Source organism: Mustela putorius, unplaced genomic scaffold (genome assembly GCF_011764305.1).
Source record: "Mustela putorius furo isolate JIRA1106 unplaced genomic scaffold, ASM1176430v1.1 tig00000242_pilon_pilon_pilon, whole genome shotgun sequence".
In the NCBI taxonomy this organism is placed as follows: Eukaryota; Metazoa; Chordata; class Mammalia; order Carnivora; family Mustelidae; genus Mustela; species Mustela putorius.
This window is the reverse complement of record NW_025421325.1, coordinates 19,704,610-19,727,111: the sequence shown is the minus strand read 5'-3', so window position 1 is coordinate 19,727,111 and position 22,502 is coordinate 19,704,610. Positions and strand designations below refer to the sequence as shown.

General features: G+C 47.2%; 1 protein-coding gene across 3 annotated transcripts in view; it reads right to left on the bottom strand.

The window, feature by feature from the left end:
- Positions 1 to 22,502, bottom strand: part of GATA4 (GATA binding protein 4) — an 83,116-nt gene that overhangs the window by 56,172 nt on the left and 4,442 nt on the right. Inside the window, exons 1-2 of one of the 3 annotated variants that reach the window (XM_004766076.3) lie at positions 11,010 to 11,112; positions 9,701 to 9,816 (exon numbers count right to left, since the gene is read on the bottom strand). The exons of 1 other annotated variant lie outside the window; for it this stretch is intronic. The gene's annotated coding sequence lies outside the window, so the exon portion shown is untranslated. Of the gene's footprint in view, positions 1 to 9,700; positions 9,817 to 11,009; positions 11,113 to 22,502 lie in introns of those variants that run through there. One more of the 3 variants, XM_004766074.3, reaches the window with a different exon arrangement.

Here is a 22,502-nt window from a genome sequence, read left to right as displayed (position 1 = left end):
GACTAGTACGCGGGGCTGATTGGAAGGAAAACCCCAAAGGGATCGTGGCCAACTCGTGGGGATTCTCAGGAAAATCCCGGAGGAAGGACTGATCGCGGCTGCGCGGGGAGTTCTTTTTCCTGAGCGAAATGTGCGGAGGATCAGAGGGGCCCGAGGGCAGGAGAGAAAACTGAGGCGCGCCCCGTGGAGCTGCCGAAGGACGCACCCTCGCCGCCCCCACCCGGCCCCCAGGCACCTGCTCACCTAGGCCCCTTCGCGCCCCGGAAACTTGGAACGGTCTGTTTAGGGACCCTGCTCCAGCTTCCTTCAACTCCTCGCCAGCGCCTCTGCAGATTTTAGCCCTGGCAGATCCCAGAAGTCTGGGAACTTAAGAGGGAAGGTGTCCTGGGGACCCGGGAGACTGGAGAGGTTTGTAGAGGACACTCAGCTGGCGCACTTTCAGAGGAATGGCGGCTAAGAGTACGCGACCCCTGCTTGGTCTAAAAGGACATCCCCATTGGCCTATGAGGACTTTCTGGAGAATTAAACGTGTGGGCTTGGACAAGCGGCAAGATGTTGTAGCCTCTCTGTTTTCGGTGGGGATTTGTGGCTCCAGCGAAGCCCTAGGTCTCAGATCCGCCTTGCACCCGAGACCCTCAGAGCTGAGCCTGTGCCCTGAGGATGTTCTTAGCAACACGCCAAGGGCTTGGGGCTTAGCATCTGATGGAGTGGCCATCCAAGCGTCCTCACCAAAGCCAAGGACACAGACCACTCCCAGGCGGGCTTCTATTAGCAGTGCTGGATGGCCCACGGCGCGAGAGCGCGTGTGCTGAGGTTTGCTTTAGCTGGGTGCCCTGGGACGAGCCTCCCCCGTCTATTGCTCCCCCACAAGGCCTCCCGGAACCGTAGTCTCCTCCTCCGTGGAAGGGGGTTGAGGGGGGGGGGCGCAGAACGGGCCCTGCCTGCTCTAAGTGGATGTTGTGAGACCCCTGATGGAAGAGCCTGGTTTTTCTATGAGCTTGCTTGTTAGGAACCCCGTATTCACCGGAGTCCTCTTCTGGCAAGGGACCCGACAGAGCCCTTTTATCCACGCCCCACTCTGGAGCAGTTCAGGTGGGCTGAGGGCTGGGAGCCTTGAGAGATTCGCTCCTTCTAGGAATGCGCCTGGGATAGAGAAATTTGTGTCTTCTTTCTTGCGGCTCTTTTCTCTGGGCCCAGCGCCCCAACTTTCTTCCCAAAGCGTTTAGCTCAAAGACTGTCCAGAAGGTGATTGGCGAGCGGTCTGTTCTCTTCGGGTGTTTGATTTTTCCTCGCTCCCTCCCTCCCTCTTTCGGTCGGCCCCCTCCCTCGCTCGGGCAAGGCAGTAGCCCCCGCGTCCGCCGCGCTGTTGCCAGGAGCACGGAGCATTTCAAGGCCTCCCTGGCCCGCCGGCTGGAGGAGGTTTATCGGCTGCCGCTAAGTTCCCAGGCTTCTCTCCTCGCTCAGGAGGCCGCTGGGAAACCGGGGGGGGGGGGGGGGGGGGGGGGTGCTTTTAGGTTCGGATTCTTGGCTATTTTTAAGGACGTGTCCCTGGGCTGGCCTGGGATGGTGGCCCAACCCCACTCACGTCCTCTTTCCTCTTTTCTTTCCCATAATCAACAGGGAAATTTTAATACTGTAAAAATCTTTGATCTCTTTTTACTAAGGGCCTGGACTAATGAAGAGTCATGGCATGAAATTTTAGACAAATAAGAATTACATAGATGCATTGCACACTTTTTTAAAAACTCCCCAGGATACAAGAATAAACTGCATTTTCTTGCTCCCTTAAGGCCTCGGGGACTTGAGCTGGTCCACACCCTAGTAAAATCCCAACTGTAGACTGAACTTGGTGTACAGAGGAATCTGAACTCTAGTTCCCTGAACAAAAGAGTTAATAAACTGTGGACGATGGAAACCACGAAGACACCAGCCAGGGTCTCCCCTCGCGGGGTAACCGGATTTCCTGGCGGGACCCGAGCCAGCTTATTGTAAACGCAGCGCAACCTTAGGTGTCAGAATCTCAGATCTGGGTTGGTAAAGCCATTCAGCACCACGCGGAAATCAGCCTCCGTGGCCGCCTTTACAAAAGCCAACAACGCCTGGAAAAACATGGGGCTCGCTCAGTCTTATAATCGGAACAAGAGACCCTCGGAGAGAGAGAGGGAGAACCAGAGAGGGGACTAGGAAGTCTTTCGTAACGAATTCTCTGAGATGTAGACGCTTCTCTGTGGACTTGAGCGCAAGGGCTCATGACAGACATGCAGAGTGACCCGCGCTGAACGTAGGCTGGGTCTGGCCCCCACACGGCCCTCGAATTTCCCCACCGGGCCTGGGCTTTCCTTCTCTGCCACTCCTAATCCTCACTCGCGTGACCCACCCTGCCCCCTGTGCCACCCCCGCCTTGGGCGGAGCTGGGAGAACCAAATTGCGGAGCCGGGCTAGTCCCCGCTGACGCAAAGTTGGAGAATGAATTGAGCTGCTCGACTACGTAGACCTTTTTTCCCTCCTTGTGCCTGGCGTTTCAACACCCAGAATTTTTTGTGGCGTGGGGCTGGGGGTATCGAGGACATAAAAACACCCAACCCCTACCACCCAAATGAGCTCAGCACCCCAGGAAGTGATAATCAGCCTCCCGCTGGCAGATGTGAGGAGAGAAGGCAGTAACGCTCTTTTACTCCGTCTTGTTTTTAAAAATACTATTCCATAGGGCGCCTGGGTGGCTCAGTTGGTTAAGCCTGGTACTCGTGATTTCGGCTCAGGTCTTGATCACAGAGTTCTGAGATTGAGTCCCTCTTCCGCTTCGGGCTGGGCGTGGAGCCCACTAAATATTCTCTCGCTCCCGTCCCTCCGCCCCTCCTCCTCTCTAAAAATAATTTAAAAATACTATTCGGTGTTGCAAAGTGAAGCCAAAGTCTTGCTCACAGACCTCCTTTAAAGCCTCCTCGGTGCTTCTGGCCCTAAGGACCCGAGTTTTTGGCACACCCCTTAATATTTTATAGTCATTTCCATATTACCACTCTCAAACTCCATTTTTTTTTTTTTTTTTGAGGAAACAACAACATTGGGGAGCTAGAAGAAGGAAGAGAGGCGTTACCATCTCACAGGAACAAGAACTCAGAGACCCAGAAAGGTTAAGACAGTTTTCTGAGGTGGCAAATCCAGTGCATTGGACAGTAGGTCTCAGATTTAGATTCCTGAGTCTTAGTTCTTTTTTCCATTCTTATTTAATATTGAGTTTCTATAATGAAATGCTTTTCTATTTTTTAAATTTTATTTTGTTTTAAAGATTTTGTTTATTTATTTGACAGAGAAAGAGATGGTGAGAGCAGGAACACAGCAGGAAGAGTGGGAGAGGGAGAAGCAGGCTCCCTGAGCAGGGAGCCTGATTCGGGGCTGGATCCCAGGACCCTGAGATCATGACCTGAGCCAAAGGCAAAAGCTTAACGGCTGAGCCACACAGGCGCCTCTCTAATTTTTTTAAAAGTAGGTTCCAGGGCACCTAGGTGGCTCAGTGGGTTAAAGCTTCTGCCTTCAGCTCAGGTCATGATCTCCAGTCCTGGGATCCAGCGCGTCGGGCTCTCTGCTCAGCGGGGAGCCTGCTTCCCCTTCTCTCTCTGCCTGCCTCTCTGCCTACTTGTGATCTCTGTCTGTCAAATAAATAAATAAAATCTTAAAAAAAAAAAAAAAAGTAGGTTCCATGCCTAGCATGGAGCCCAGTGTGAGGCTCGAACTCAAGACCTGAGCTGAGATCAAGAGCTTAACCAACTGAGCCACCCAGGGGCCCCTGAAACACTTTTTTAAACCTGCCTTTTGTTTTTCAAATATCTCTAAATTTCCTTTAATGAGGATGCCTAACAGAACTGCTAGTGTTCCCTCTTTCCTTGTCTCTCTCTGTTAAATAAATAAATAAAATCTTTTTTTTTTTTTTTTAAGCCCATACATGGGGCGCCTGGGTGGCTCAGTGGGTTAAGCCTCTGCCTTTGGCTCAGGTCATGATCTCAGGGTGCTGGGATGGAGCCCTGCATCGGGCTCTGTGCTAGGCAGGAAGCCTGCTTCCCCCCCTCTTTCTGCCTGCCTCTCTGCCTACTTGGGATCTCTCTCTGTCAAAATAAATAAAATATTTAAAAAATACATCCCAAAGCTATTCTGTTCCCTATTTTAAAAATATTAAAATCCATTTAAAATAATGCAGGTCGTGTCTCATAATCTAAGAGCCCAAGAGAAAAAAAAGAAAAGCAAAAAGGAGGCTCCACATTTTCATTAAATTTGGGAAGGATGCCAGAGGCTTTTTAAATGGGGAGCACGCTCCTCAGTCCCGGGGCAGCAGAGGACAGAACTGAAACCCGGCCTCGGCGCCCGCAAGTCCGGACACTTGGGCCAGCGGGTGCGGAGCAGGGAAATGTCAGCTTGCTGTGGCCATACTGACACTCTAGTACATGCCCCTTTCCCCCTTCCCATCCTGGCTCTCTCTCTCCCTCCTTACCCAAGAACCTTAAGAAACCCGCAGCAAATGGGAGCTTCCTGCCGCTGCTCTCCAAGCTGTGGGGAGACCGACTCCTGGCCTGCAGACTCTCCGAAGTGTCACGAGGGCACCTACTCTTTGGGGACAAAAACTGTCACCTCCGGGATATCTCTTGGTGATCCGGGCCGGAGTATGTTCACTTGTGGGTCCTCCCTCCCCCTTCCCTGTCAGGAACTTTTAGAAGTTGCAGCTCTGGCCATGCTGGGTCTACAGCAAGAGCTCGATAAATGTTCTGGGCATCCATAACATGTTAATTTGCTTTATCCACAGTCCTTATGTTCCCTGGAATTATAAATTCGTTTATCTGTGGTTGGTTATACACTTCACTCCCCACACGCACCCCAGAAGGTAAGCTCCAGAAGGGCAGCAACTGTGGCTGGCACCTAGTAGAGACTCAATAAATGTTTGTTGAAGGATTAAAATTACAAAAGGGATTGCTAACGGCATTTCTCAAGGGTAATGGGAGTTGGAGAATGGAACACTCCCCTCCAAGGGGAATAGGTCTCCTGGCACACAGTGGGTGCCCAGGGTCACCACCAGGACACAGAGGCCCAGGCTAGACACCAAGATTTGGGCCACTCAAGAGCGTTTATCTGCACGGCTCAGCCCCACCGTGGCGGACTGCAAATCTCCTGTCCATATCTAGGTTGCCTCTAAGGAGACCCCGGAGTCCCCGGACTCTGGAGTGTGCAGAAGAAGGGATTTCCGAGCGCGGGCATGCAGTCAGGATTTTGGAAGCTAAATTGGCCTAGACAACCCGGGTTAGGCACTGAGACTGCGGCAGCTGGCAAGGGAGACACGGGGCTCCCCAGAACAGAGACCAAGGACTGACAAAGGACGCCAGGTGCGGCGTCTCCCCAGGCACGGGAAGCCCAGACCCATAAATTCTGAAAAGATGGAGGAAGTCAGTCAAACACTAGGACTGAGAAAAAAACGAAGGAGAGGGTTTCCGGAGAGAGACAGAAACAAGAAGAAGGAGGGGAAGAAGGGAGAGACAGAGGAAGGCAGGCGGAAAGGAAGACAGAGAAAAACCTAGGGAGCAGGTAGAGAGTGAGGCAGGCTGAGAAAGCCGGAGAGGGACGGAATCATTCATGTGTTCCTTCCTTCGTTCCTTCTCTATTTACTGAGCACCTACTCTGTGCCCTCGGACTTTCCAGGAGCTTGGATTTGGCATGGAACAAAATAGAGAAAATTCTGTCTCCAGGAGATTCCATTCTAGAAGAGGAAGCCAGACAATAAAAAAAGTCAAATCTGTAGTGTTAAATGGTGAAGTCTTATGGGAAGAACACAGCAGGGAATGGACATGCAGAGAGAGAAATTAGGGACGGAGACCAGAGGAAAGAAAGAGGGGAAGATAGGAGAGAAAAACACAAATTCAGAGAAAGAATCAAGATAGGAGTCAGGAGACAGGGCAACAGAAACAGAAAGAGATCGAGACCCCCAGGGAGAGGAGAAAGCCAGCAAGAAAAAGGGGCAGGAAAGCGCCAGAGCTCGATTGGAGGTGGGGGGGAGGGACCAGATAGGGACGAGGTCAATCCGGAGTCGAGGGCTCCCCCACCCCCACCCTGCCCAGTTCCCGGGGCGGGCGGTGGTGGTGACGAGGACACCAGCGGCTGGAGCGCTTCCAGTCGTCAGACCCCGACACACATATCGGGGGACTTGTGGGGCCACCAGGACACATGATGTTCCCATCGCCAGCTCCCGCGCGTTTCCGCCCAGGCTGCCCCCTCCTCCGCCAGCCCCGGCACCCTTCCCCTGGCCACGGAGCCCGAGGTGACCCGGAGCTGGAGAAGACGCCCAGGCAGGCGCCGCGACCTGGCGCGGCAGAGCGAGAGACAGGAAAGTGTCAAGGAAGCAGAAGCCCAAGTGCGAAAACAGCGCGGGGAGGGGGGCGGGTACCGGGAGGGGGCAGGGACGGCAGGGGGTGCTGGAGGCTGGAGGCCTTGAGGTCCTTAACGCCTGTGAGGACCCACTCCACACAGGCCTGGGTTTTCCTGTAAGGGACAAAAGTTCGCTTCACACGCCACCACCCCACAGTTGTAGCAGGTGCCCATAGAGAGTGGCTTGTTCATTCTAACACCCATCCCGGCTTGGAGGTATTTATTGTTTGGGAATAATTGGTTTCTTGCACCAGCTGGAGGAAAGGAGTGCATGGAGCTTGCAACAACTAGAGGGACATATTTCTCTCCAAGGGTATGTTCTAAACCTTGACCTGAGAGAAAAAGAAGAACGAAAGATCCCTGGCATTCCAATTCTTTCCCACCAGTTTCAACTTTCCTGCGTCTTCAGCTGAGTATCTGTGTGTTTGAAAGACAGGGGTGCTCTACCTTTAAAGTTTGCTTTCTTCCAAAACCCCAGGGCCTCTTCTGCAGAGGTGCTAATAAACAGCAAATTGCCACATGGCAAGGAAGTACTGGGAGGCAAAGCCAGAAGCCAAGGTCTGAATGAAATGTAATGAATAATCAGCACCTAGATAAAGGGGAGCTTTTCACTCATGAAGGTGTGATGCTAACTCCAGGAGTTTCTGCTAACCTTCTCCTACCCTCCCTCCGCCCATCTCATGCCACCTCGCCTCCAGAGCTGGAGCCTTTCCCTGGGCAGGGGAAGAATCTCCCACTCACCCTCCAGAAAGTCTGCAGAGACGCCCACACTCTGCTTGGAGGGCTGAGAGCAGATAGTATAAGACAGAGCCTCATCAGTCAAGAGTGATCAATTTCTCAACCCCTTTGTGAGAAGTGTCTTCACTCCACTTCAAAAGCCCTAAATTATCATCTCCCCCCACCACCTTTCTCTCTACCCCTCTCTGGTTCAGCAGTTAGCACACACTCATTCTTCCCCAGATTCATTCATTCATACCTTTCCCCCCCTCTTTCCCCCCAACCTCCATATACGACTATTGTCAGGGACTCCGATATCTTCACCCCAAACTCTTTGAATGTGGTTGCTCAGGAGATGTATTCTTTGCAGTTTGCTTCAGGATAAGAAAAAGCTCAACAGAAGTTGTGTTTTAATCTATAAAAGAGGATTGCTGGTATCTTCAAAACCTACAAAAACTGACCCAAACTTGCAACCACACAAATGATTCTCAACTGGGAAATATGAGACTGATCTCAGGACCTTCGATCCTCAACTAAGAAATAGATAAAAGGGTATACGTCCATACAACAGAATACTACTCAGGAACAGAAGATAACGAAATGCCAATGCACACAGCAAACACATGAATCTCAAACACACTAGGGCTGTGCGAAAGAGATCAGACTCAAAAGACTAAATGAATCCATTTATATGACATTGCCACAAAGGTAAAACCATAGGGATGGAAAACAGATCAGAGGTTGTTGCCAGGGGCAGGGGGTGGGGGGAAGGGTGACTACAAAGGAGGAGGAGGGAATGTGGGGGCATGCTAGAGCTATTCTATATTTGGATTGTGAAGGTAGTTACATCATTTGCGTGTGTGTCAAAACTCAAAGAACTGTACACTAAAAAGGGTGAATTTACTGTAAGGAAAGTTCATCTCAATAAATCAGATTTTTCAAAAGCAGGGGCAAAATCGAGTATTGCTGGGGTAGGATAAGATTGTTCAGCCCTATACTCTCTCTCTCTCTCTCCCCACCCCCCACCCACCCTTGTGCATGCACCCATCCCCAGTCCTTAGCGAGACTCTGCATCCCTGGTACATGTTCAACTCCCACCTAAAATACTTCAGAAGAGTGATTTATATACAAAAAAAAGCTTTGCATCTTTTTCAGAAGGATCCAGTTTCCAAGGCTGGTTCTCCCTATTGCTCATCCTTCCTGGAGGCCAGCAGGAAATTCTACTGCAGTCTCTCCTGGACACAGCTCCGGGGCCTGTTTCACACATGTCCCATGCGAGCATTCATGTTTCACCATGGGCTGCAGGGAGGGTGATATGTGAGGGAGGGTTATTCTGTTCTCTCATCTGGAGAGTCCTGGAGCTAGGTATCAGAAGCTCAGAAACTGCTAAGTCACTTTCAGCAACACCACCATTCCCCAGGGAACCTGCAGACGTGGAGGATGGAGAGCAAAAGACCCAGCTGGCCAGAACCCAGTCTTTCTAGGGAGACTGGGTTTTGTCCAGCGGTTCCCATGAGGCAAGAATAAGCCAAGGCATGGCCTTGGAAAAAAATGAATTTACCCCTGAGAGTGGGACTATATTTCTGAATGGACTAAAGAAAACGTATTTGCTGAAACATGGCCTTTCTGGTACACGATTCTACCCAACCCACACAACAGTTCTGCGGAGTAAGTGATACTGACTCTGATTCTTACATCCATTGTCATTACACCCAGCTGCAGTTTGGGAAGTGCGCAGGGATGGGCAACCATTGAGTGGGTGGTGATGGGAAGACAGTGTGGCCTGTGGCAGATAAAACCACACTTTGGACATGTATTTTATAGAAATCATAGTCTAGTGGTCATCACAGGGGAGCCCAAAAGCCACTGATTGCCTGGGCCATAGGATGGCTCTGCTACCTTTTCTGCTCAATATAAGAGAGAGAGAGAGAGAGAGAGAGTGTGTGTGTGTGTGTGTGTGTGTTGATTTCTACCCTTTCCCAGAGTTGTTGATAATATCATTGTTTCCAACTCCCAAACCACTGTGGTCATGGAAGGAAAATGAATGTTAAGGTTAACAGGCACCCATTGGTCATTAGCTTATCCTTTTCACTTGAATTAAAAAACCAAAATACCAACACTAACAAAATACCATCATAAACAAAAACAGAACAAAACCCCACAAAATACCGTGTTTCCTGTTAGAAACAAAGCAAACAGTTTGGCTTTGTCGATTTCCCTGTTACTCTCATCCCCATCCTTGCAGAGCTTGCTAATTAATCAGTGGAAGAACCAAAAGGTGGGAAGGGAAAGACAGATGTGAAATGGATGCAGGAATCACAACTAGAAGAGCATGAGGGCAGGCAGCATCCTGAGAAACAAGGAAAGGAACCCTGGGGACCACCAAGGATCTGACCTTACCCCCTGGGAGGCCTTGGGTAAATCAAGGACTGGGCTGTGGGTCACAGTCTTCCTCTTATGAAATGAAATTGGACACCATGATCTGATAGTGCATTCAGCCTCGATGTTTTCTGCATCTGAATTATTTGAATTTTCTTACAAATGTTGCAATTCATAGAGCAAACATTTATTGAATACTTACTATGTGCCAGGCACCCTGCAAACTTTGGAGAGATGTAAGGATGAACACAAGCCTCTATATTCGAACTATTCAGATCAGTGAGAAACAGTCCAGCAAACAGGCAACGGGAGAAAGTTCTGAAACAGATAAGTGCATGGAGAGAAACCATGTAAACTCTTTGTAGGTGGGAGGAAAGGAGGTGGGAGGAGGAAGTGAATGAATCAAGGAACTGTATTATTTGTCTGTGTAGGTGTCTCTCCCCTCCCCCCCCCCCCACACTTTTCCTTATTAATTACTGTCTTTCCAGACCTAGGGACGCGGTGTCCTGAATTGGGAGTAGGGATTATGAGGACCCAGCACAATTCATGCACTGACAGGCACATCCAAAACTTCCAAGTTGCACGACTTCGCCCATTTCATACATTTGACGTCAAACATGCTTATCGACATGGTTCCTGCACAGTGTCAGTGTCCCCAGCGCAAGGGCTGGGAGTCGGGGTCCCAAGATGTGGGCTCTAGGTTCCATCACCACCTGGTAGTGTGACCTCAGACATGCCCACCCCCCCACACACTTCCCATCTGGCTCTCAGTTTCCTCATCTGTGAAATGTCCTATGTTGTGCTAGATCATTTCTAAGCTCCCTTGCAGCTCTTTAAAAACAAATGAACACATCCTTAAAAGACACTAGGATTAAGAGGTGGAATAAAGTCAAATATTTGTTGATTGATAGAAAAATGCTTCCTCCGAGCCACGCGGGGCTGTTCGGGGGCGCACAGAGAGTGGCCCGGCCCCCTGGTGAACGCAAGCCTCTCCCGGGTCTCGCTCTTCCAAGGGGGTCGCCAGCTCCCGGGCCGCGCGCACCGCCTCCCCGCCCCCTCCCCCCGCGCGGGGTGCCCTGCGCCTCCGCCCGCGCAGCCCGCGCGGGGCGGGCGTGATGGATGGCCGCGGAGCCGGCGGCCTGTCAGGCCTTATTGATGAGGTGCGCGCTGACGGCCGCCGCGTAACCCGAGGCGGCAGGAGGCGAGCGCGGGGCGGCCGGCGGCCGCAGACTCGGCGGCGCTCGGGGTCAGCCCCCGGCCGGCCGCGCCCGCCCCTCCGGCGCGCCCCGGCCCGGCTCCGCGGAGGGGGCGGCCAGTGCGGAAGCGCCTCCCGGGGCCTGGCGCCCCGGTGCGCGGGGCCCGCTTCCTCCCCGCGGTCGCCTCGCTTCCCGCCCCCCGCTCGCCCGCGAGCCTTTCTTCGGGGGCCGCGGCCGCAGCCTCGTCGGGGAGCCGGCACCTCCCGGGCGGAGCCCCCTCTCCGGCTCGGCCCGCGCCCGGACCTCCGCTCTTACCCCGGGCGGCGAGGCCGGTGCTGGCGTCCGAGGCCGCGGTTACCGCCGGCGCGGCCCGGGGAGAAGAGTGCTTTCCCTAAGCGGAGGGGCCGCGCCCAGCGAGGCGGGACTCGGCCGCCGCCACACGTCTCAAAGGCGACACAATTTAGGAGGCGAGTAGTTTCATGGCAATGAAGCCGTGCGTGGGTGGAGAGACGTCAGGACGCCCGCGAATATTCCAAGAGCTCAGTAGACACTCATACAGTGATAGATAAGAAGATACAGAGATAAATAAAAGTAAGTACATCTACACGTAAAGATGGTAATGTTCCCACATGGCACCCCCCCCCATGTTTTGTACACTTATTTTCTAATTGAGCAAGTATTCTTTTACAATAGCAAAGACGTTTCCCTGGCTGTCCTTGTGATACGACCGAGCTTCGTTCATTCTCAGGCCAACGGCTTCATTTCTCCCAGTTCCTCCTTATTCCATCTTGCTCTGCCTCCTTTTCTTCCCACTGCCCTTTCAGAAGAGAAGAAAGGTTGCCAGGCTCTTGGGTGGGCGCCTGACAGGCGCCTGACAGGCAGGTTGCCCTAGCCCCTTGGCTTTCTAGTGAAAGCGCCCAAGGCCACCTTCTCTGTCTGGAAGGTGAGGATCATGGACAGGCTACCTGCAAAGCACCTTCAGCTAATGGGAATTAAAGAAGTCAGTCAACACTGGAGACAACTTAACCTGAAGTACTAAAGGGCACAAGTTGTTGTCTTCCCCACCTTGAGGCAGGACTAGGCTGACAGGTGAATGGCCCGAATTCCAGATTAGATGTGACCTAAGAACTGGAAAACTGGTAGTCTTTTCTCTGCGGGAGAGTAGAGAGAGCAGAGGTTGATGTGGCCCAAGAAACTCACTGGAGTATGCCCCTTAGGCCAGGGTCAAGCAAAGTCGAGGCAGCAGGTAGTGGAAGCTCATTGCTCTGGGAGTCCTGAGGTTTGAGTTCAAATAGGGTAACTGCCACCTAGTGAGCAGCCAGACTGCAGGCAAATCACATAACTTGTCCAAGCTTTAATTTCCTGTCTGTAAGATGAAGAGACTGAACCCCTTCCTACATCAACATTTGTAACATAAAAGGCTTCTGGAGTAGAGATCACCAAAACATTCCCTTCTGTGCCCCCCAAAGATTTGATACCAGGAGGCTCATTCCTGATCCTGCACAGGAGAAGGGTGAGTATGCCAGGCCTCTAAGGCTAAACCTAATCTTAGCCACAGATAATGAGCATGTTGAGCAAGGAACCCAAAATATGAGACCCGTCTGAGTGTGTATGATAAAAGGCTTGGACTGCAGAGGAAAACTTCAATCCATTTACTAGGCAGACATTTATTGAGTAACAGCTAACACTGTGCTGTTACTATATGCCAGGCATGGTGCCAAGTCTGTTGCATGGATTGATTAGCTCTTTTATCCACACGATCACTCCATTTCCCCCATTTTATAGATGAAGAAACTGAGGCACAAAGCTATTAACTCATCCAGCTTGATAGATAACAGAGCCAAGATTCAAAGGCAAGTAATTTGCTTTCAGAATTCAAACACCGTCAATATGAACAAGGCACTGGTACTGTGAGGGACACAGAAGGCAAAAAGCAAGGGCTTCCTCCTTATATATCCTTCTTAAAATTTTTTTCTATGGGGCGCCTGGGTGGTTCAGTGGGTTGAGCCTCTGCCTTCGGCTCAGGTCATGATCTCAGGGTCCTGGGATGGAGCCCCGCATCAGGCTCTCAGCTCGGTGGGGAGCCTGCTTCCCACCCCCCACCTGCCTCTCTGTCTACTTGTATTCTCTGTCAAATAAATAAATAAATAAAATCTTAAAAAAATTTTTTTTTTTTTTTCTAAATAGTTTAAACGTCTATTCCCAGAATCAATCCCTTTCTTCCCTCTGGTTTCACAACCTTTTACATACTGCATTTCAGTTTACTATCTCCACATGTTGGCCTGCCTCCACATCCCCCCTTCCTCAAATTTCACTCTTCTTGAGGACAGAAAGCTTATATTTGATATCTTTGTATTTTCCATAGTTCCTAACAGGTAGCTGATGTTTTAAGAGGTCTGTTGAGTTAAACTGGGAAAACTGTTGTTCCATAGTGTAAAATCCCTCTCCTTTATGACTGAAGAAGAGCAACTCAGTGAAAACATTAAAAAAGCTCATGTGCAGGAGATGCCCAGTGTACCTGTTGGTAGGGTGACTATGGCTCCACGTGTATACCCTTGGTTCACTTATTGGTCACAGGACAGCCTCTCTCTGACACTAACATTGAGGTGGTGTGCTGGAGTTGCAGGCGACCTCAGGGATTCTGGTCTAAACCACTCATTCAATATATGAGGCAGTAAGAACTCAGAAAGGGCTACAGACTTATCCAAAGTCACACAGCTATTTCACGGCAGGGCTGGAAACAGGAGTTCTGAAACCCAGGTCATGTGCCCTGTTCTTCCATTTCAACATGCTGCTGCAGGAATTGCTGTCTGCCCTTTCTATAAATCTGAACCCCAAGGCCACACTTTCCTCATCCTGATACAATCACCTGGGTGAGAAGATTAGCGATAAGGCAGCCCTGAGCTCTGGGGTAGCACTGCTGGGCTTGCCCTTTGCTGGAAAGGGGAGTGAGTCTGGCCTAGCTGCAGTGGGGAGAGAAGGGGGTATGAGGATGTGGTCCAGGGTCTCAAGGAATCATAGACATTCAAACTCCAGTCATTCCAAGCCTCTTTTTGACTGAGGATAAATCAAGACAAAAGGGGCTCTCAATACATATTACATTTCCAAATTGAGTATCTTCCAAATACCCTGTGGACTTACAAATATTCCAGGCTTCACAATAAAGAAAATAAGACAGCAATGTTGGAGGCCATGTAATGGGCAGGGTTTTGGACTTGATCCAACGATCAAGTTTTGAGTCTCATCATTTCACAGAGTGATCCTGTGTTCCACTTTATGCCAGCTATCCTGAGCAGTTATTAGTAGCATACATAATCAGTTTGTCACTTGAACTCTCTGAGCCTCAGTTCCCCATCTACAAAGTAAAAGGTTTTGAGTAAATATCTTTTGTTTTCTTTTCATTGGAAAATGCTTCAATTGTATGAATGTGGAGCTCAAAAGAACCCTCCTAGCTTCTTTTGTCTGGGCAGCTGAGAGCAAAGTCACCTATGGATTGGTGATTGCTGTTATTGACATTGAACTTTGGGCTTCAGGTTCACCATTGACAACCTGGGATTGACTAAAAATAATAAAATAAACCAGCTCTTCTGAATAATTTGTGAGAATTCATTAGAGCTCACTTTCTGAAGGAACAAATCATGTTAATTTCATTCATTTTTGGCATATGTTACAAATATTATAATTGCTCTCGGCCCCCTGTGAGTCCTTCTTCCATTGCCCTACCAGTTTGTTTGTATTTAATATCCAGCTAAAGGGAAGAGACAGGATTTTCTGATTTGGTTCTTAATTGGGATAGTCAATTCACTGTCTCATATTTTGTTTTTTGTTTTGTTTTTTTTTTTCCCTGCCCATGTGGTTTCACAACCCTGTTTTCATGATAAAGAAATGGTGTTGGGGACAAGATTGTGGCAAGGCCACCTCAGTGTGCTCCTTGTTGTGGCTACCCCAGCAGTCAGCCATCTCCCCTTTCCTCCTTTTCCCATATAAACATTCCCCTTACACCCACTGACTCTTCCCTTCGAAATTCAAGTGTGTGTGTGCTTTATTTTGTCACTTCATTAAGCTTAAGAAGTCCTTGATGCCTGGAAGAGTATATAGTAATTCTCCAGATCTCCCACAATGCCCTGCACATAGTAGGTACTCAGTACATGCGTAAAAGAAGGAATTAATGCTTGAGGAAATCTAGAGTCCGAATCTGGAGTTCTGTATAAGAAATTGCCTATTTGTGAAATGCAAAAATTTGCCTCAATTTCTTTCTTTTTTTTTTTCACATTTCAGGCAGAGCCACATTGTAAACATAGGACTTTGTAAACCACTTTATTTTTTACTGTTTTGATCTCACGTGTGTGGGGGCTCTTAAAATGCTATTTGCTTCACTTTATACCTTGCACCTTGGAGAGGCTGGATGATAAATGAGAGATGAATAATTCCTTATTGCTACTTATCTGCTAAATCTATAAACTAGTGTCAGCATTTACTCAGTTGGGTTTAAAGCTATGTCTGGTATACTTATTAACCTGCTTAAAATAAGCCATAAAAATGGGCTTGGTAGGCAGTTTTTTAAACTAATTTTTAAAAATTACATTGGTCACTTTCCACTAACTCATGGGATGACCTTTGGCAAATCACTTAACCTCCTTGGGGCTCACCTGCAGAATGAAGGCGGGGGAGGGGGTGCGGCAGCAAGGGGGGCAATGTGCTAGATCAGCTTTAAGAGACGTGCAGCTCTCTTATTCCTTTATTCCATGATTTTCAAATGAGGAAATTAAGGGATCCTGGGAACACCTATTAGAGCAATTACAAATCAGTTTATATGGACTATCCCATGAATCCTTGGCATATCCCTGGTGGGTGTGGGAGGCAGCGCTTGGTAGTTAGAGCAGGGCATTTTCAGTTGCATTCTGTTACTTATTAGTGCTGTGACCTTTGGCAATGCAACACTTCTGAGTCTCAGTGACCTCATCTATAAAACGGACACAATACTTCAATAACACATGGATTACTCCAGAGAGCAATCAACTGTGAAGATAAGTGTGACCTGTGTGTGAAAGCACTTTGATAGATGTTATTCACTCTCCCCAAATTTACATATGAGAGAACCATTTGAGGTACCGTTTGGTCTGTAGCAGGGTCAAGGGAAAAATTGTTTGACTTCTTTTATTCTACTTTGATTACATATTGAAATTATTTAAAAATTATATGGAGATTATGTAATCTTTATATAAAAAATATAGAAAGGTTGAGTCTTTAAGAAAAACTGGTGTCTGATGGGAAATTTCTGGGATAGTCATAGTGGTAAGAAAATCAGTCAATATCTTACTGGCCTAGAGACTTAGGAACTCCCAGCTAGTAGAAAATAAAGCATTTTCCAAAGGTTTTGAAAATATGTGCCCTTCCCAGCTCTGGTTCTCCTCACATCTCCTACCCTTTGGTCTGGGATGCACCCTGGCCATGTCAAGAGTACATAAGTTCTACCCAAGGATTTGGGTTTGATTTCCTTCAGAGACAAGTGTGGAGAAGACAGTAACTGTGGAAGATTTTTGTCATAGTGAATTCAGTGAGCAAAAGTGCCTGGAACATCCCTCTTCTGAGAATTATTCTTCAAGACAGAACTACCACCATGTCTGTAATGTGCAGGGGCTAGCAAATGTGACATGAAGATAAATATGGTGACTGACTGGGTTCTGCTGCCTTGTAGAGGAGAAGGGAAGAGATGAATAGTCTATAAAAGTGTAATTCTACAAAAACTAATTTTGGTGGTTCCACCAAAATTCTATTCATATTCCCTTACCACCAACCAGCCAACTAAACCTACACACAAAGGCTGACATCGGTGTTAAAAAAAAAAAGTGTGGAGAAAGAGAATAGGAGTGGTATTTCAAGTCTATATTTCCTGCTGTACTCAGACTACAATTTTTAGTTGCTAAATGTTTATTGGCTAACTAACAACAATGAAACAGACCTCTAGTTTGATGTTACGTTTATCTTCTGTTGACCAAATGTGTTACATTCAATTAAAAATCTCAGTAAAAGATCTTTTGAAGTTTTTTATAATTATTATTTTTAAGGAAACTCTATATACCCAGCATGGGGCTCAAACTTACTACCCCAAGATCTAGAGTTCCGTGTTCCATCCACTGAGCCTCCCAGACATCTAGAAGGTTCCGTAAGTTTATGGTTCCTTAAATTTAAATTTATTTTGTTACCATTCTTCCTCCAACTCCATTTCACACTCTGCTTATAAAGCGGGAGGAAAGCAGCCTTCATCTTTATAAACTGCTCCTTTATAAACTACTCCTTTACCTACAAATTAAAACTATTTCAGTTCAATAGAGGCACCTGACATTCATTAAAACTTGTCTTGTAACTCATTTGGTCTTCAGTCTCATTCTTAGCGGCTAACTTTGCTTCCACAAAGGTCTTCTTTTTGAATACCCTCTCCAGCTTTTGGGCCACCCCTAAAGGTCGGACTTCCCTTCCCTGTTCAAACTCTCCTCCCTTTCTTCCAGAATAATCAGCTTTTATTTGCAGCTGGACCAGCACCTGGCCTTACATTCCTGCACATCCTTCTGCCAGCAAAGGGAGTTTTGAGAAGACAAAAAGTTACAAGAACTTAGACTATGTTTTCAATTTTAGAAACACTCAAGGTTACAAGTGAAATTCTGAGACAATCTGGATGGCTGTGAAAACATTTTCTAAAGGGGGGAGGGGAGATCTCTTTGTGGAAAAATCACTCCTACTAATTGTAAATGTCTTCAGCCAGGAATCAAGTGTGGAGAACTATTCTTGGAGTTTGAGTCCATTGAGTTTTAGGAAAGTGAACCCTGAATTTTCTAAAATAGATAAACTTATGTTGTAAGCACAATAGTCATGAAATCTTAGGAAGAGACATATGTTGAATCTGATCAATCCTCCCCACCCCTCTCAAAACATTTCTTTCTCTAATTTCAAAGAAACAGGAACTCATTGTAGTTCATTTGGAAAATACAGGAAAGCATATTAAGAACAAGAAAAACTATCCCTCACCACTCACCCACTGACAATAGTGTTTTCCCTCCCCCCACCTCTCTCCACCAGTTTCACACTGCATAGTGTTTTTGCAATCTTCTTTTTATTTTTTTTATTTTTATTTTTTTAAAGATTCTATTTATTTATTTGACAGAGAGAGATCACAAGTAGATGGAGAGGCAGGCAGAGAGAGAGAGAGAGAGAGAGAGGGAAGCAGGCTCCCTGCTGAGCAGAGAGCCCGATGCGGGACTCGATCCCTGGACCCTGAGATCATGACCTGAGCCGAAGGCAGCGGCTTAATCCACTGAGCCACCCAGGTGCCCCTTTATTTTTTTTAAATATGTAACATTTCTATATCGTTAACTATTTTTTATAGATTTTGTTTACTTATTTATTTGAGAGAGATTGAGAGAGATTGTGCTCAGGAATACAGGGGGAGAGGCACAAGCAGACTGGGCGCTGAACATGGAGCCCACTGCCATGAAGGACTCAATCTCACAACCATGACATCATGACCTGAGCTGAAACTGAGAGCCCAAGGCTGGCTCAACCGACTGAGGCACCCAAGTGTCCCTTTATGTCATTAAGTATTTTAAGGAAACAGTGTGATGGCTAACTATGGGTTTTGCCTTATGTAAACAAGCTCTTACTGTTGAGAGTTCATGTTATTTTCTGCTTTTTGCTACAATAAATAGAAGTTTGAGGTATCCTTGTCAAACTGATATAAATTTTGGTAAGTAGAGCACCTTATAAGCCTCTGATTATTTCCTTGGGGTAAATTTCTATTGCTGGAAAAGTGGGTCAAAGAATATGAACACTTATTAGGTTTTGGATCCATATTGCAAACTTGCCTTCTAGAAATGTTGCTTCCAAAATTTCCAGTACCACCAGCAGCACTCAATTTTGTGTAAGATAACTTAAAAATATACTTATCAATTTGTCAGGCAAATTTCCATCCTTTACCAGACAAATTTAATTTCTGAAGGGCTTTGAGACTATGTGCAAGAAACAAAACTAACAAAACCACATGAAACCAAGGGGGATAGTGGTGCCTAGATGAATAAATCCCACTATGAAGATTATTTCCGGGACCAGGGAGAGGTTCTGCCTGTCCTGTGAAGTTTTTTTTTTTGTTGTTGTTGTTGTTTTAAGACTTTATTTACTTATTTGAGAGAGAGAGAGAGAGAGACTAAGAGAGCAAGAGCATGCCTGAGTGGAGGAAGGGCAGAGGGAGAGGGAGAAGCAGAATCTCAGCTGAGCAGGGGGTCTGATCAAGGGCTTGGTCCCAGGACAGACTGAGCTGAAGGCAGATGTTAAAGCACTGAGCCACCCACGTGCCCTGTACTGTAAAGTTTATGAGGAATTCATAAATGAAAAAGAAATGTTAAGAAATTTACCGAAGATAACACAGCCAGTAAGTAGTACAGATGGGATTCAAATCATATTATTGTAACACTGGAGTCCAAACTTTTACCTCTGACCCAGGGACAATTTGCACTTAGTGTTTCATCAGATCTAAAGTTTCCAGGACATTCTTTGTCATGATCGTATTGTCCAGAAATTGCCTTTTATAGCCTTTATGTTTTTAACCAGCAAATGAGAATAATCTCGGATTATCTACAAAGGGAAAGTTTATCTTTGAAGAAGGTGGCTCTCAACTTTGAAAAGCACATTCATACATCTTATTTCTTGCATATGCCAGAAATAGAGGAGAAATAACTCTCTTGATGTCACCCAGTTTGCAGGTGGTTGCATCAGGACCAGAAACAGACTCTGGTGATTCTTTGGCTACTGCCTATATTGTTTTCCATGCTAACAGATATCCTCTATTGGACAAATGAGGATTAACTAAGGCCCATAGAGCCTTAAAGTTTCACGGGGATGGTGTCCAGAACCTGGGATCTCCCTTCCCAAGAGACTTCTGAAGGGGAAGTGGCACAGCTGGGTTCTTGGGGTATTGTGGGTTGCAGCAGCTTGAGAGACTTAGCACTGTGAGCTTAGGTGTGGGCAGGCAGTGAAGGTCTTCTCTGGGGGGGTGGGGGGGGGGAGACCTGCCAGTCCAGTGAGTCACTTTCAAGTGGAAAACCCAGGCAGGAGTGATTATTACTGAGCCAGTTGAGGGTAGAGACTGTTGCCGGCCTTCTGGGGAGGGGATTCCTGCATTGAATGGAAGGCTGAAGCAGATAACCTCTGGGGCCCTTCTAGCTCCCGACGTCTCTGATTTGTATGTGTTGGAGTAAAAGAAGTGAGCAGTCACGGGACTGGAATAGTTGATTTAGGGTCCCACCCCAGTCGCCAGTGGAGTTCTCATCTTGGGCAAATAATTTAACCTGTCAGTACAAGGCACAATGCCTGGCGCAGAGGAAAGCTCTGTAAATGTTTGCTGAATGAATGAACGAAAGAATGGTGGATGGATTTAAGTCTCTCAAGTCCCGAGGAATACTGGTGAATATTGGATTCTTCCAGTGCCCTTTGACTGGTGTGGAGTTTGAAAGAGACAATATAAAATATATTGAACTTCTTAAAAGGAAACGCGATCCCCTGAACCCAAAGGGATTCTAATTCATCTTTATACTGACAATGGGTAGAATTTTATTTACCAGTGTCAAGAAGCATACCATGCAGCGGTCAGTTTTGAGTCCACACAAAATTCTCTACTTCATTAATCCTTTCTGTCGCCAAATGGGGCAACTCAAAGCCTCCTAGAACAGGGTGGGGCAGCCAGACCGCATCCCTCCCTCTACCCCCGCCCCGATAAATGCCGAGGTCTAATGGATTGTTCAAGCCGCTGTCCAGATTAGATAGCGAGCCCCTTCGTTATCGTGGCTGGAGCAAACCCCGGCGGCCACTACGATGAGAGCTTTCTAAGGCAGCCCTGAGAAGCCTGGGGGGAATCCAGAGGCCAAAGGAGAGCAGAGAGCTGCTGACAAATCCTGGGGCCCCAAGGCTGTTTCCACATAGAGCCTCTTCTCAGAACTTGCCCAGGACCCTCGATCCTGTACCCACTCCCATAGCATTTAAGGAAGCAAATATCTGATGTGGTCAGTAGTTACTATCTGAATTCTAGGGAGTACTAAGACAGTAACTCCTGAATTCTGCTTGTCAACTTTCAAGAAGCTAGGAACACTTGGAAGACATCCCCCCCACCCTTGATATCAGAGAGGCGCATTTGCACAGCGACTACTACATCAGGAGGGCTGTATCTCTCCTAAATTTTTTGTTGTTTTTAAATTACCCCAGAGGAAGCATAGCTGCCTTTCTGATCTCCCTTCCTAATTCTCTGTGCTCAAGTTTTTACCTGTTAATGACTGCTTCTTAAGGAAAAGTTTCTTTAGTTTTAAGTGTCTTAAAGAAACCTTAAGTTTTTTTCTTATGAGTTATTTTTTTTCTGTCTCCAGTTATTATCTAAAAGTAAAAAAAGATCTATTTATTAACACTTATAAAAAGAAAATTTCATGTATGCTCTAACAACAAATTCTACATAAAACAATGACAAATGCTCAAAATCATTATTTATCTACAAGGATATACTAATTGTTCTATCGTTACTAAGATAGAATTACTGTGATATAACAGAAAGCAAATAAAATCTTAGCTGGTGAACAAGGGAAAGTTATCTATTTATACCGTATCAATTTCCTGTTAAATCTTGCAGTTAGTGAAAAGCCATAATAAATGGTGTGGCAGGACAAATCTTCTGGCTCAGTATGTAATGTTTCTACATTAAAAGAAAAAACCCTGCATCGTGGGTTTTTTTTTTTATTATTTTTTGTGAATCAGTGGCACCCCACCTAGTCATAGGAAAATGATTTTATAGTGTGCTATTTATTTAGAGGTGGAAATTTAAGAAATCTCTTAAGGGCAAACACACAGCTACTGTTTAGTTCAATATCCAGAAATTAAAATAACTTGCCAACAGGACGGCTTCTCATTCACCCAACAAGACATCTATATCCAGTAAGTTCTACATGGAAGCAGCACATCCAAATTAATAAAAACGAATTTACCATGAGGAGTAATCATCTAGAATTAGGATGAGAAAAGAACAAACGAGACACTGGAAATTTTAAAGGTGGAACGTGTGTCCGGGATCATCCCGCAGTCGCTAAAATCAGCAGGGTCTGCAGCCAACAAGGACCGGGCGAAACTGAAAGGCACTCAGGTTAAAAGAAAGAAAGAAAGAAAAGAAAGAAAGAAAGAAAGAAAGAAAGAAAGAAAGAAAGGGCGGGCAAATTTTATAGATAAAGGACAAAGTAAAGGGGAAGGATTTTGATTAAGCTAGGAAAGGAAACGCAGGAATTGAATTAGAGGGAGAAGAACGAGAATCCTAGAGGGAGGCGGGGGTGGGTGAGGATGAACGAAGGAAAGGAGAAAACGAGGAAAGTTAAGACAATACTAAACGAATAAAGAAAATCCCTAAGACCCTTGCGTAGGCTGGATGAGAGAGAACAACACAACACAGTATCTTAAAAAAAAAAAAAAAAGCCGCAGCCATTCCAAACTCCGCGCTGTCGAACACCGACCCCTGCGAACGCCTCACCCGGCGCCTGGACACCCGGCCCCCCGCGCGGGCATCTGCTCCAGGGATTGCCGCCCCTGCCCCTGCCCCTGCCCCTGGGCTTAGCGAACTGTGTGGTTTGGGAAGGGTCTGCGGACAGTCTTTTCTAAGACCGGGAGGACGGGTGCTGGAGAGCTGTCGAGTTTGCGGCCGAGAAATGATAAAAAAAAAGACAGTGTCCTTCCCCAGAACTCCAGCTTGCCCGGGCCTGGGAATGCAGTGGCTTCTGCACAAGCCCCAGG